Source organism: Struthio camelus, chromosome 3 (assembly GCF_040807025.1).
Source record: "Struthio camelus isolate bStrCam1 chromosome 3, bStrCam1.hap1, whole genome shotgun sequence".
Classification (NCBI taxonomy): Eukaryota; Metazoa; Chordata; class Aves; order Struthioniformes; family Struthionidae; genus Struthio; species Struthio camelus.
The window spans coordinates 23243588-23259288 of record NC_090944.1 but is presented as its reverse complement, the minus strand read 5'-3'; the positions used below and the strand labels follow the sequence as shown (position 1 = coordinate 23259288).

Sequence of the window (15701 nt, the reverse complement as noted above, 5' to 3'; positions counted from 1 at the left end):
CTCAACTCATCTTTGCTATTTAAAAGTTAGGTTAGGCTGAGCTGGAGAACCATCTCCAGGATATAACTCATCGAATCCTAAACAGGGAGCTAGGATGGCTGGAATAAATTGCCCTTAACAGACGCCTGTCTCTTTCCACTGACTATTGACACAGCTAAGTGATCTATATACAGTAGATGTGCAACTTCTAGACAGGATGAGTAAGTGAGAAAACTCCCATCCTTAATGAAGTCCCAATATCAGTCTGTTAATCATTGCATTCGTAAGTACTGCATTAGGGCGCATTTTTATCTCCCCTAGATGATGGATTTGGTTTACTTGTTTGAGAAAGTCAAATCCTATACTCTCAAGAACACTGAATTTATGTGTGAAACAAAGGTAAAGAATTGTCACCCAGGACCATGGGTCTGGGAAGCAGCCTGGGGCCTGTGTGTCTACCCTTTGCTGCTACAGGTAAGAGTGTCTCAGCCCTATTTAAAAAGTTGTTCTTTTCTTTGGAGTTACTGTTCCTTGCTTATGTGAAATTCTCCTTTCAAAATGGAAGCATATATAAGCTGGGATGACTCCATGATTTTAAAAGAGAACGTCTTCCTAACTGGGGACTGATAATTAGTGGACTGTCTTGTGCCTTTGTTCATGACTGTTAAAAGTGGAGGATGTCACATACTTTATTGTATAATAATGACTTGAATAATGACTTAGTAAAATGACACCTCTTCATAAGGTTTTACTTTCAGAACAGAATGACAGAATGATCGAGGTTAGAACTGTTGGCTTTCTAAATAAAATATTTTTCTTTTCTTTTTTACTGCTGATAATCCCAGGGATGGAAAGTGTTTAAGTGAGGGATCAGGATTCTATGTTTGTTTGTTTTTTTTTTAATCAACAAATGTATTTGCTAACTTTTGATCAGTTGAATCTATGTAAAATTTTGGAAAGTAATGTTCACTATATTGTTCTGAAAAACACAATTTAAACATGTCTTGGTTGGGTTAGCTAACAGAAAGTAGCACATTACTCTTGATTTCATAGTAGGACCTTTTTACTTGTAAAATAAATGCATTTTATTTCAAAGTAACTGAGCTATACCTATGGAAACCCAAGCATGTACTTATTTTTGCAGCAAGGGCCATAGCACAAGAAAACAGATTACCTTGAATATTTTCTACTTAGATCATGTAATATGTTATTACAAACAACACACTTTTGAGGATTGGGACTGAAAATAGATATAACTATTGGAGGACAAACAGGACTAATGACTAGCAGGGGACTGCTTCAGCCCAGCATAGGGCAAGACAATTCAAAACATGAGCCTGCTAAGCTGTGTGTATAATAATAAATAAAATGAATTAGAGAACACTGTCTAGGGGGGTGTGACAAGTGGCATGGAATTACTTACATCCATTTAAACTCTCTTTCTCATCAACATAGGACTCATCCATACTGGGAACGGTCCGTGGCTCGTGCTGAACCCCAAACTCAGTTTGGGAGAATGCTAGTTGGCCTTGGGTAAAAACTGTGTGCAGGAATGTGTCCACCATTTAGCAGCATAGATCATGTGCCGATGATCAATCTGAGTCCAGGCTAGGTTTAGTTTATTAATAAAAATACAGCCAAACAGGCTAGTTACTTTAGGATAGGCAGTGAAGTTATTAGGTAGTGAAGGGTCATGAGTTACTTGTGGGGCTCAGTTAGAGCAGCACAGAAGGAAAATTAGAACTAGCTATGCTTTTTGCATAAAATTGTGTCTTTTTCTTATAAAATGAAAATATCCTCCCCAGGGGCTGCTTTGGCATAGTACCTTCCCTTTCTTCTTACATAGTGAGCAAATTCTTAGTCTTGGTCACCTGCAGGCTGTTAATTTGTTTGCAAAGTTTCTGGTAACTTGGCAATGGAGCTGTGTTGCGACTTCTGAAGAAAGATCAATCTGCTTGATGTTTGCCCCTCTCTATGCAAGAAATGGTATGCACAAAAAAAATTACATTCAGGGTGTACCTTGAATCTGTACTAAAGGTTTCTGCTCCACCAGAGAATAGAGCTATAAGATTCGAGACATCAAATATCACTTGAGCGATGGAAGTGCTGGTATCGGAGAGAACAATGGTATCAGAAGGTAGGATAACAATGCATTGTCGTAGCCTTCTCTAAATCTACTTATATAACTTTGTAACATTTGTGGGAATGAAAGACACAGGTTGCTGTGAGAATACGGCCCCTGGAGCTGTGTCGAGAAAAGAGAGAGAGCCTATATCTCCTGCAGGCTGACAGAGATATTTCATCTGGCTGCTTAACATTCAAAAAGCTAAGGAAGTTTTGCAAAGTCAAGCCTTAAGACTAAAGATATCCTGAAGCAAAAATAAGAATGCAACGGTGAATTAGCCACTACATTGACCATTACTAAAATCACTGCAAGACATTTAACAAACTGGAAGGCAAATGCACATTTACACCAAGATGACTTGGAACAGATCTTATGACATAGTGTCGAGCTCATTTTTTGAGTATCTGAAAAGGGATCACTCTAATCATTTCCAGGAACCTGACTGTAGCTGTCAATTCCTAGCTTGCAAAACTCACATAGAAATAGTAATGTCAATGGATGTTTTCACTAAGCCCAAAACAGGTTTCAGGTTATCTAGGTGATTTGTTATAGCTTCTGCAAAAGTTCAAGTTAAGGCACATGACACACACAGGAATGCCTGCCCGGTCTTATTCTTCTCTGATGATATGGTGAGGAAAGGTGACTGATGCCTTCCATGGGGCTGTATGATCTTGCAATAAGCAATGTTTAATAACAAGGATAAGTTTATTCATGTGAATTGACAGAGGACAGCACATGGCATTGTACGGTCTCCTTACTGTGTCCATATTTTCTATGAACATTGAATGTATCTTTTTAAAAGCACATCCGCACTGTTGTACGCATCTGATCTGCACACAGGGGATAGGCAGATCAAGAATTTTTCACTTTTGAATTTTTCCACACAAGGGCAATTTCTGCACAGATAGTGGGTCTGTGTATGCCCAGCTCAGGCATGTGCATGAAGTATGATGTTTCTTGAAATCACCAAGATAGGTTCTTTTATCTCTTCTGTATCAACTCGGCCATTTAATTTACTGACTTTCACAGGCAAGAATTACATATTCATACATGACCCTATGATACCCAGGAGAAAGAAGATCAGCCTCAACTGAGCTTTTGCGACAATACCAGGATACATATTTAAATAGATAAGACGTCATCTCAAGCTCTCTGATTCAAAAGATGCTACACTGCAATTTGGCCAAAGAGTCACAGCCATGGAAAAGGACCTATAAGACTGTATAACATAAAGTAAAAAAGTGGATCCTGCCTCAAAGAGGTAAAAGCTTATAAGAAGCAACAATACCACTGACAGTTTCTTCTCAGGTTTCCGTTATATAAAAGAATGGCATCTTTGATGTAAAAACTGGTCACTGACTGATCCATGCTGGGGGTAGAGTGCCAGTCCTTGCGCGAGAGTGAGAGTGTGCAGTGATCTAACTTGATTTTCTACCTTGCGGAACAGAAAGCTCTGCCTGAACTAGGTCAAGCACAGTTAGCCCTGCATATTGGTTCAAAATCTTGCCTTAAAGGGACAGCATCCTATGACATTCATCTGGATTATTTGAATGGCAGAATTTTACATTACATCAATAATAAGCCTCTGAACTTCAGATCTCTTCCAGTGACTTCAAAAAACATGCTAAGAGTAGAAAAGGATGAAAAAAAAGCTAGGTAGGCTCACTTCCATTTTCTTTTTTAACCTGTGAACTATGTTTGACCTGGAGGATTTGTGGCATAAGACTAAAATCTCCCTTAGGCAATGATTTACACCTTCCATACTAATAACTTGCTTACAGTTTACAGTCTTGACATGCAATATGTTCCTTCCTTATCCTTGGCATAAGATGATGTGCTGAAATGTGACATGCAGGCTCTAAAAGTTAGCTGGAAGCTATTATTCCCATCAAGCAGGGAGGTTACAGTAGGAAAGCAGATGGAAATTCTGCAGGTTACCCACAGACGTAACTGAGCTAAGACCCATAGCAGCAATGATGGTCCATTTCGGTTCTGTACTTTTCAGAAAATAGGCAGGACAAGAGTAAGAGAGCTGCTGTGCTCATGTCACAGCACTTTATAAATCCAAAAAGAAGTGGTATTATTGCGCTTATAATGGGGCAGTCATTTTTTTGACCGTGTAACATAGATGGGAACCCTGCCTGAAGGAGCTTAGTAATGTATTAGTATGGTTTCTCAACACAGGAGAGAGAGATAAGAGCCCTGGGCTGCAGATCTTTAGAGGTCAGAGCAGTTTCACTTCCTGTTGCAAACCGAACCTCAAGATCATCTCACATGAGCTCTCATGTTTCAGGCGTTTAATGGGTGAGCTATACTTTACTCCCCTTGAGTATTACTAAAGAAACCCAATATGGTTTCATGATTTACTCAAATTACTATACGGTCTGATTCCTGGCTTTCTGCTTATGCATTTGCATGCATGCCTGTGTGTCCGCTGTTCAGCAGCCTCAGTATCGCAATGCCACAGACCTAAGTTTAAAATTAAAATAGAGAAAATATCCTTCCAGAATTGTAATTACTGAGGTGCAAGGATGGAATCTGACTAGTATTGCAAATGTAAACAAGACTTTACGAGATTCAACAAGCACAAAAGTGAGGAGCTGTTCTGTAAGCGCGTAGTAAAAGATAGGCAATATTTCTATAGCTGTTGACTCGAAAAGAGACTAGAGGAAGAAGGAAAGAAAAAAAGAAAGAGAAAAAGAAAGAAAGTCCTTGTGGCATTCTGGCTGGTGTTGTGAATTTGATGCAGATGGACTTTCAGGGTACACATTTGAAACTGTCCCCTGCAATGCGCCTGGAAAAATCCTGGGCTCCCTCAAAACAAGCGTTCTCGTCCCTTTAGCGACAGTTTCTATACCTTGTTCCTCTTTGGAGTCTCTGGCTTCAGAAACCACATTGGCTTAACAGAAGGTGTGAAAAGAAAGTGAGAAAATGGCTCTAATGTAGTGATATCATCACTTACAGGGTAAATTAGATTACAGTCCACAGTGTTGTTTAGGTGTGCTTTCCCATACTCCCAAGACTGCTTGTCTGAATCATTGCAGTCACATCTACAGCAGCTGGGGAAGGTGATGGAATGAGAAAGTCTCCCAGTCCTTTTTTGCTGAATTCCTGCAGACTACAGAAGTGCTTGACACTACAGACAGGGACATATATTCAAAAATGTTCACTGAGTAGCTTCTGGTGACTCATTTGACATAATTTTCAGGTGGCTGAATTGCCCTCTGGAGGCCTCTCTCTCTATTAATTACAGAGGTGACTGGGTTCCTAACTGAAGTAAATGATAGAGATGAAGCTTGAAGCTCTTCTGAAAGCTACGGAGCTGCTGCTGAGAGCTTTTAAATATTAATATGTGATTTCCATAGACAGTCAGCTCTGTCCTTTCAGTTTCTTAGATAGGTTCCTTCTGTAATAATTCCTTTACAATATGCTTCCTTAAAAGGCTGCCAGCCCCAAAAGAAATCTTCTCACCATCCTTTTACTTTGCTAATAGAGTTTGATGTTTTCTCTAGGAAGCAGAGCATATTAGCTCTCAGTAAGTATTGAATTTCTCACAGATTGTTGTCGTTGTTCCACAGTGCAAGTCTGATGTGATTGCTTTCTTTATGATGTTCCAGTGGGTCACCATTCCGTTTAACTGCCACAAAAGATGGGTTAACAATTAGATTTGCAATTAAGAGCTTCTAAGTGGTTTCTTTTTTAGTCGTCTTTTCTTTCACAAAAAATTTATGATCTCTTGAAGAGCTTGGTGGTACAACTTCCTGAATCTGATCCTGTGCAAACTAAGCAGGCATTTCAGTGACTACTTGTGAAGAGTAGTCTTCAACAAGGTCCTGTTGAATTAAACTCCTCGTTTGTACCCAGCTTCTGAAGAATTAAACCCTAAATAGTTGGACTGTAGAAGATAGAGTCTGTGTAGATTACGGTCATGATTGAAGGGCTGGGTTTTACACAACAGAAGTGTCGTAAAGTACTGATGTTCTTTAAGTCACAGAATGTCACAGAGTTGTCTGTCGCAGCTCCATCACTAACCGAATAGCTCCATCACTAACTGAAATACTTAGACCAAAAAAATTTACCCCTTTAAAAAATATTGTCAAAATCAATATTTTTCATTTGGGAATGTTGCTTAATTTTTTTAAAGGAAAAATTTAATTTTAGATTATCACGTAACTATTTCCAGTCAGCTTGGCTTTTTGAAAGACAAAAGCAATTTTCAATTGGAAAAGAGGGGGGGAAAAAAGGAAATATTTATTTAATTTCAAATTTTCCAGTTGGAAGTTCAAAGCATTTTAAACAATCACATTCTGGGGTGTGGAAAAGGAGGAGGTAGTCAGTTTCCTAAATGACTATTTTATGTATTTTATGGGACTGCAGAGCCAGATGAGGTCAGGGAAATTTTGATCCTGAGGAGCTTCAGAGCTGAAGCAAATGGGATTAGAGGTGGTGCTAAAGCACGGAGTTTGAATCAATATCTCCTCCGCTCCTGCAGGGCCCAAAAGGAAGATTGATGCTAGGAGTATCTCATGGGCCCTTTGTGAATACTTGCCTCAGTGATGGCTGGAGAGGAATATTTTGAATAGAACCTTTCAACCAGCTCTTGTATTACAGTTATCCTTTCTCAGAGACAGGGATTAACAGCAAAGCGATAGCAAAGAAACGGACATTTACATCAGAAAACAGTCATTCTGATTTAATTTTGTTTGGAACAGACTTATGGTTAATTTTACAAATACTTATATTTGTTGTCAAACCCACCCTTCTACCTGTGCCTAAGCGTTTTTAGATGATTGCACAGTGAACACGCAACTGTTTTTATCATGCAGTATTGCAAAAAGACTTAAAGACGCAAGGGGAATACACAACCTCAAAATATCAGAAAGGGACTGCCACTGCGTATCCATCTTTCTCCTTTTAGTATCATAGCTCAATGCAGAAGTGAAAAAGACCCTGACAGAAATATAACAGCCCTGACCACAAAGCAGTTATCCTGTAGCAGTTGTTTAACCAAACACAGCTCAGACTGGAGAGGTCCATACAAGAGACGGGCAAGTCAGATAGAAGATACGCTTCAAATGGATAAAGAGTAGAAATGGAACGCTTCCAACAGATTTAACTTAGGCTAAAATCCAGGAAAAAAACACCTCCTAACAAAAAAATAGTGACGCTGGTTTTGCTCAGTGGCACACTGCCGTATTTTGCAGTTCAGTAATGATATACGCTTTTACTCAACTACTTGTGCCCTAAAGGTACTGTACTGGGTAGTGAAGCTTTGTGCTGATTTATAAAAAAGTCTATGCCTTTGTTGTGTCAGGGCCTGAATCTGGTGATGTGAAAGAAGAGAGCAAAATCTGTGTGCTTTGCAAAACTTTCTATTGATAGGGAGCTGATAAATTTGCAGGGCGAGGTCAGAGCAGCCTGCTGCTGGGGGTGGGAAGGCACGAGTGGATGGATATAATAAGTTGTGTCAGTTTCGTATTTTTAAAGCATCTTTTTAAGCACTTTATAGATATGTATTAAGGAATCAAATTGATGGCAGAGCCTGACTCACATTTTGAGCAGTGCAGCCTTCAATATATAGGGATGCTGCTTTTCCACGTAGAGAGGATCTGCCTGGAGAAAGAGCAGGATACTATGCACTGCTCCAAAAAACAGCCAGTCCAGGCCCAAGGAGAAGGTAAGGCCTGCTGAGAGCACAGCCTGGAAGTGGCATTCTCAGCACTGAAAGAGCCCTCTATTTTGTCTTAACAGGTTCTTTGTACTTTGCCTGGATTTTTGTGACGTCTTTACTCAAAAGCTGAGGTCTTGAAGGTATTCAGATCTAGAACTGGAATGTAAAGTAAAATATTTATTTATACATTGTGTCCTTTTTTATTTAATCATTTTGATCCAAATTTTAGCTATCACAGATTTTTCCCCAGGGACCTCTTTGTGCAGTGACAGTAATGCGATCAACATTCAAAACTAGTTTCTGTCTAATTCTAGAATTATCCATCTGCTTTTAAGCCTGAACCTAATCTAGGCATATTTATAGTGCCTTTACTCCCTCCACACACCCAGATTTGTCAAGTTTCCTGATCTGTAGGTGGAATAGCTCAGTTGCTTCTCTTTCATGTTTTCCCTCATTTTTTTTATCAATGATTTTCCCTTGCCTTCATCTAAGATATTACAGGAAGATTATATTTCTTGGTCGTTTACATCAGATAATATCTGGTTTGATTCATAGGCTCTAAGGAGCATAGGAGAAGGTGCCCATACTACCTGGAGTCCTGGCTCAAAGGAGTTCTGGTGGGAGGTAGGTTCCCAGCTGTAACATACTGCTGCGGTGCCTTCCTGTTCCCGTAGCTCGGTGCCCCAGAATTCATCTTCCGGTAAAAGCTGCCACATGGCAGTATCTCATGTGTCAGCAAAGGAAGACCATGGAAAGCTCTGTGATCCTGCAGAGCACTTTTGCCATGTTGGCCTGAAGGAAAACCTCACTCTGTGGTATCTTCCACAGTGATTCACCAGACTTGCTTCTCTTTTGCTCCAAAAAGTAACAGGCGTACACTAGTTGAATATTTTTAGGCCTATTATTTCCTTTAGTAAATATGTGCCTGTATGGATAGAGATCAATAGTTTGATGTCACAGTCTCCCCTTTGAAGGATACATGACACTAGGGCTGTATATACAAGCAGCTGGGTTTGTAGAGCGTAGTGTGCATATGAGATATGTGAAAGGAATCTAGTGGATTTGGCCTGGGTTAACACCAGTCCATTTCATTAAACCCCTGCACCATCCAATGTGAAGACTTTTTCAGTGTAGGAGAAGTGGAAAATCAGAAAAAAAATAGGAGGGTTGGAGATAACAGGTGACATGGAGAGCTGAGCTGAAAAACTGAATGCTAGTCTGTATTATCACTACTTTTACCTGGCCCTGCCAATTTCTCACTTTCATGGAAATTCAGAATTGCTCTGGACTTCTTAAAAAGAAAACAGAATCATTGCTCAGTGAGTCAGTACTCTTTTCTGCTTTTCCTGACCACCACCTATGTGGGTTAGACCACACAGCTTATGAACGACTCTGAATAGAAACAGTATAAGTGCTTCCACCCATCAGTAAGCTGATGAATAACTGTAAATCCAAAGACACTTAAGTGGCTGTTGTTTTTGTCTCATTTAGTTTATACACTGTTAGCTAAAGTGTGTTTTTCACAATTTAAAAAAATGCTCCTTAATGAGATATGCATGTGTACGTATGTGTGTATATGTGTGCATCACTCCACAGAACAAAGCTACACATATAGGTAGGAGGGTATATTCACACAGACCACAAATTTAAGAACTTCAGCATTTTCTTATTGGATTTGACTAGACACTGTCCAATCCAATCCTTTGGTTCAGTAAAAGACAGAAGTGAGAATCTAAAGGTCCTTTGAACTAGTTCCCAGCAGAAGCTAAAATGGTGCCATCATCTGTGGGTTTAGTCCACATAACTTAATGTAGTACCCATGACCTCTCCCATTGCGTTACATGACTCCATCCCTGATCCTTTCCTGGTGTGTGTAGCCTCACACAGGACTATAATTCTCATTACAAGACCAAAACCTGGGAAAAACCTCTCTTATCCCTGAAAAAATTAATCTGGTCATCTTAAACATGTAGGCTGTGCTGTGAACATAACTCAGCCAATATAGGAAGCAAAAACATTTGATAAACAGTCATTCATTCTCCAGGCTGTTTTCAGACTACCAAAGATGACTCCCAGTACCAGCTATGGCTCTGAATGATATAGATGCGATCTGCTCTGCATTTATCAGGATTATCTGACAAGCTTGGCCAAAGAACTATGGATGATAACAGTTACCACAAACCTGAGCTTACTGTGGTTTGTGCTTCACTAAGCTCCATTTCTGATTTGAGGCATCCTGTGTTGTTCTTGTCAGTTACTGCTGTTGAGTCTCACTTGCACTACTGTTCTTGCTAATCATGTACTACACTGCTTTTCCTAACCATTGCCTGTTGCAGGCATGTTCTGTTTCAAACTCCTAAACTTTGCACAACAAAGTGCTGTGGATTGCTGAATGAGTAAAAGGTTGTGAATTTGCCTATATCTATGAGATAATAAATCCTCAAAATAGTGTGTGTAAAATAGCAGCTCACTGCCTGTTTTTGAGATACAGAAATTACCACTCGTATAGTTCATCCTACTGGTTAGTACAGTCTGCTTGTTATTCCTCTTAGTTTTTGTAAGGAGCCCGACAAAAATTTGGCACTTTAAAAGCACAATGAATATTTTTACTGCATCGCTAATCCAATGGTTCATGTTTTCAAACCCTCCCCACAGTGCAAGGGCCAAATTTTGAGGAAGTGCTGTCTGTGCTGAAACTGAAGCAAGGAGAGGCCTGACTTTCAGTACTCCAAAGTGAGATGAGCCATAACTGTACAACCCCAAGGCCAGACACCAGTAGGTACTGAGCGTTTAACATGAACCCTTCTGGGCAAGAATTATAAATAGGTTGCCAAGGTAGGTAATCAGCTAGGGGACAAGATTTTCTAGAGCAAGTTAGACTGAATGCCCAAGGATGATCCCTCTGGGAGCATGCCAGCAGACAGGCAGGGAGCTGTTAACTGTAGACATAAGCCGACAGTTTCGTTCACCACTATTTGCAAGAAAGTGAAATCTGTTCTATTAAGGGAACCACCTTTTCTCCAATATTAATACCAGGACTGGGAATCACCTTAAAAAGCTCTAATCTGCCAGTTCCTTTCCTACAGTTTTTGCAAAGGAAGATTAGCAATTAACAAAACTGAGAGCTGTCTGCAAATGGCTTGTCCCTCATCTCACAGCTATAAAAGTTTCAGGGAATGATGAAAATTTTGCTTATGATGGCGAGTGTTCAATTCTGTTCCCTTAAAAGGTATCTCAGCTGACTTGACAGGCCCTAAAGTATCTGAGACAGCTGGATGGGGCTTTCAGATAAAACAGAGGATCTGCAGAAAACCTGTGCCCTTCTGAAGCACAGACTGGAGGATGGGTTGATAACACAGCGCATCTGTCGTCCTATATCTAGAACCGATTTAGGCAACCCGGATTCCTAGTGTTGACCTTGGACCTCGTCTTACCTGAGCTATAGGGTATTTCTAGCTGTCTAATGTCAGTACTGCATAGGGTACTCATTTATGCATTCAAACTGGTTGTAATGACCCAAGACCTGTGTTTAACATTGAACAACCTCTACTTCAACCACAGGATACTGAGCACATCTGAAAAAATCAGAATAGACGACTGAAGGTGTGCACCAAACTAGTAAATTCTCTAAGTGCCTGGCTTTCGAAAACCTTAAATACTAAGGGAAATTTAGACACTATTGTATTCAGAAAATCATATTCTAATTGCTAAAAGTTAATAGGTTGAATGTTAATCCTGACTCTTTGGCTGCCGTTTCTGTGTGCAGACTGATGGACTGTAACTCTTTCATACCATTAATACCTCATCAGCGCTACTTCTCTGAAGTATGCCTAAACCACGCGCTGAAACAAGAATTGCTGTACACAGTGATAATGTATTTTTCCTATCATTACATGAGCGGTGATTTTCTTTTCCAAGTTTCCAATTACTCTGTTCTGTGAGATCTCATTGATAGGTAATAATTATTTTCCTCTATACCTGATAGCTTCTAAGTCATTTTGATATTGAGAAATGTTCTTACCTGTTCCAACCATGGAAGTCTGCAGGCCTCTAAATCCCAGGTATTTTGATGATAATATATTGACTTTTCTCATTGTCTCTTTCATCTGGAATGAGAGCAAGAAAAAGAAATGCAGAGAGAAGATAGTGGGACATAAATGATGATACTTTTAGTGCTTTGTCAAACTTGAGCCAGATTTTCAAAGGGCTTGTCTTACTCGAATTTAGCTATTTCACTTGTAGTAGCACATGTAAATTACAGTCTGTGTCTGCTGAAGATTTTCAATCACTCTTACACATAAAAGGTACAGCTGTTTGAAGCTTTATCAGTAATGGGAGCTCGCTTGAAGGTATGGGCCAGAAAACTGTACCGGCAGAATTTAAAAAACTATGTTTTAAGGCTCTGCTGGGAGCTGTGGCCCCACGTTCCAGGCAAATGCAGCACAGACAATATCAGTAACTGGTGCGGATGGTATCGTGCCCTCTGCAGCCTTGCTATGCTGTGCTGTCTGCAGCAGCCAGGGCAGGCAGGCTGCCCCGAGGGTCCCCCCCAGCCCTCTCTATCCCCGTCCCTGTCCCCCCTCCCCGACCTCCCCCACAACCCTGGCCCCATCTCCTCCCAGCCCAGGGCCATCAGTCACCACCCTGAGATGCTGCAGCCATGCCAACTCCAGCCCTGCCACGACCCTGCCCCTGCCCAAACATGGGACCCCCGACCCTCACCCCGGTGCCCAGTGCCCAGGGCTGGGTCTGGCCTGGCTGCCCCGGTGCACTGCTCCCTTGCAGGTCTCTTCTGTAAGGTAGATGGACTCTTTCTGCTCTCCTAAGCCCCTGCCATAAGTTTCCGTATCCTAATCAAACGTTCCTAACACATCCATGCCAAGACTTTCTGAAAGACTTTTTGCTTTTGTTTTCTTTTTTTCCAAAAAAGCTGATTTTTTGAAGATGATCTGTGTTTTTGTACCTCATTCACGGGCAATATGAAATTACACAGAGCCATGTTTGAATTCACTCTGTGCTCTGTGTAACCAGTATGAGAAAAAAAATAATCACACTGCAATCGAATACTGAGTGTGTTGTGCCTTGGAGCTTTCAGCTCAAGGAATGTACTTACAATATTCCTTTTAAAAGTCATCACAGGGCTACTCTTCTCTTTGAAATCTGAGAAAAGCAGCATGATATTCTCCAGTTTCCATACATGTATTAGTTTGAAAGGCTGTCATTGAGATTGTGGAGGCCCATGAACCACTATCTCTGCTCTTTGGGACAATTCAAAATAGGAATCCGACCTAATCACTAGGGTTTGGTTTGGGAATTGAAACTGGGAGTGTGGAAAGACTCTACACCTCTGTATATTGTTCACGATCCTTTAGCTTTCCCTGCTCTTTACCTCCCCTGCCAAGAGTTCGAAAGGGAGATGGTGACTCTGTAGCTTGGAGATCAGGGTCTTGCATCTAGGTGCAAGAATCCTGGACGCCATGGCTTAAAAGCTGTACATGCATCTTTCGTATCACTGAGTATTTTTAATAAACTGCACAGCACATCCTTGGAGCAAACTTTGGGAAGCAAGACAGATCCTTGCTGGCTAGTAGACTGAGGGGCCTTGCTCTCTCTTTGGCACACACTGAAAATGGTTGAGCATTACAACCTTTTTCAGAGAGATGAAAGATGCTTCTGCATTTCCACTATTACATTGAAAAATGTAATTTTATCAGAACCTTTCTAGGATTAATGGCTTAGTTGCAGGCGTTTAAATTTGCAAAATAAATAACATATCATCAATGAAAATGAGCAAAACCTCAAAAAGACCAGATAACAAATCCCAGACAAACAGAACTCTAGAAGCTAATATTGATAGGAACAAAGAGAGAGAGGTAAGGAATAAATCATGTAATTGTTTTGGAAAACATTTTTTTAAAATAGCCTAATATGTGAGGAAAAAATTGATTCCTCAGTCTCTTACTTGCTGGCTGCTTGCAGGCAGAATAATAGGGAAAAGAAGTGAGGAAATGAAAAACTCATGCAGGTGCATGTGTATGTATGGGGGGAGTCCTTTACTACCATAACATCTGTCTAGCCAAACTGTGATACAGCCTTCTTGTTTGTCATATTTTGAATCCTTCACATTTATTACAGTCTTTCTGAGTCAGAAAACAGTTAGGAGCTGCAAATGCTAAAATTTAGGATCCAAGCCCTTTAGTGCAGGGCTAACCTTTCTCACATGCTAAAAAAATACAGAACGAAAGTATCCTCGTAAACAGCAGGCAAACTCCTAACCCCATAGTCCTTCCTGGAGTAGTGCTTGGCTCAAGCTGAGGTTATGACATTGCATATCTCATTTTGGAAATTTGCTTTCAGTGACCAAACTATTTTTTTTCAAAAATACTATCCTATTATAGCTGGCTTGTGTGTGATATACTTGACCAATGAAGAAAGAAGAAAGTCGAGGGAAGGATATTCGTTTGACAAATTTTAGCCATCCAGAAGTTGTGCACTGCATCTAAGCAACCTGTATGGTCATTGTAGAGAGAGGAGTGCCTCCAGAGTGATATTCACCCCATGCCTTTTAGGCCTAATTAGTGGATGGACTGATTTATTTGCTTTTTCTCTACTAACTACACAATAAACTTGATTGATTGTTAATGCTGGAAACTAAAGGCTGTTCCTCTTCGTGAGAATGTCACTTAGTATCACTTAAGATCTACTTGATTTTCAGCTGCATTAAAATACCTAGAGAAATTTATTCTGACCTTGCAGAATCCTCATTAATTAATTGTTCGAATAAAAGGAGTTTGCTACTTTATGATTTATAGTTTGAGACTGCTCAGGTTCATATTTCTGAAAGGATTTCCCCGTATGTTGTGTCCAGAGGGTTGGTTAATACTGTTTTCTGCATCATTAATGTGTATTCAGTTTTTTTAGTCAAATACTGCAAGATCAGAAATTGTCTTTGCATTCCTAACGGAGCATGGGGAATAGGGGTTGTTGTTAATTGCTATTCTGGAGGTAAGGCAAAACCACAAGATACAAGTTCCTTTAGCTCTGACATAAATATTGGTTACCCTTTTTTTAATTTTCCAGTATTGCATAGGATATGATTTATCTTGTTAAATCATACTGTGACTCTATTAAGTCCTGTATTCTGAATCTCTCAATGGTTGGATGATTCAAAGAAAGCTTCAAGACAAAGGCAAATACTTCCAGGCAACGTGAGAGGTGGAGGGAAGAGCTCAGGCCACAAGAAGAAAAAGGAAAGGAGGTGTCAGGAAATCTGTCACACATGATTGGGTGCTTCAAAGCTTGCTGTAATTAAGAGCCACTGAACTTCTGAAACACAGAGTTCTTTCATATTATTAGTCAGCATCAGCACATAACAAATGAAACGGCCCATAATCCATGGAGCCACGTGGGCCCAAGGTTTTGAAAGAATTCTTCATTAAAATTGGTCTTCAAAGCCATGCTGCTAATAAAGTTAACCATAGCATTAAAAGTCATGCTTCAGGGCCAACATCTAGAATCTCACTTTGGAAAACATGTCTGCAAGGTAATCTGAAAGTAAGATGGCTTCAAGTTCCCAGTAGTGTCTGCAGCTATGTAAATAGTGGTCTCATGTAAAATTTCTACAGGCAGCTGACATTTAGGAGGAATAATCACAACACCTGAGTTTTGAAACCTGACTCAGCTGGTTAACTTAGCTACGTAATCCTCACAGGCTTTCTAGACAGTCAACAGAGGGAGATATGTTCTCCCAAGAGCAACTGGGAATATCTAAGTATTCTGTGTTCAACCACCCTCTGAAGAGTCTCTGTCTCCATTAACTAGAGAAAAGCTGGAGAAAATAACCATAGCATAGCCGACTACGTTTACTGCTTAAGGCTTTCATCTATGCATGTGCTTTTAATATTCATTTCAGAGAAAACCTCCATA

The 15701-nt window shown here is 40.2% G+C and overlaps 1 long non-coding RNA gene across 2 annotated transcripts in view; it reads right to left on the bottom strand.

Moving 5' to 3' along the window:
- The window catches only part of LOC138066550 (uncharacterized), a 123644-nt gene that overhangs the window by 20281 nt on the left and 87662 nt on the right, over positions 1–15701 (bottom strand). For both annotated transcript variants that reach the window (XR_011139862.1, XR_011139863.1), the window contains one exon: positions 11797–11881. This is a non-coding gene — a long non-coding RNA (uncharacterized lncRNA). The remainder of the gene's footprint in view (positions 1–11796; positions 11882–15701) is intronic.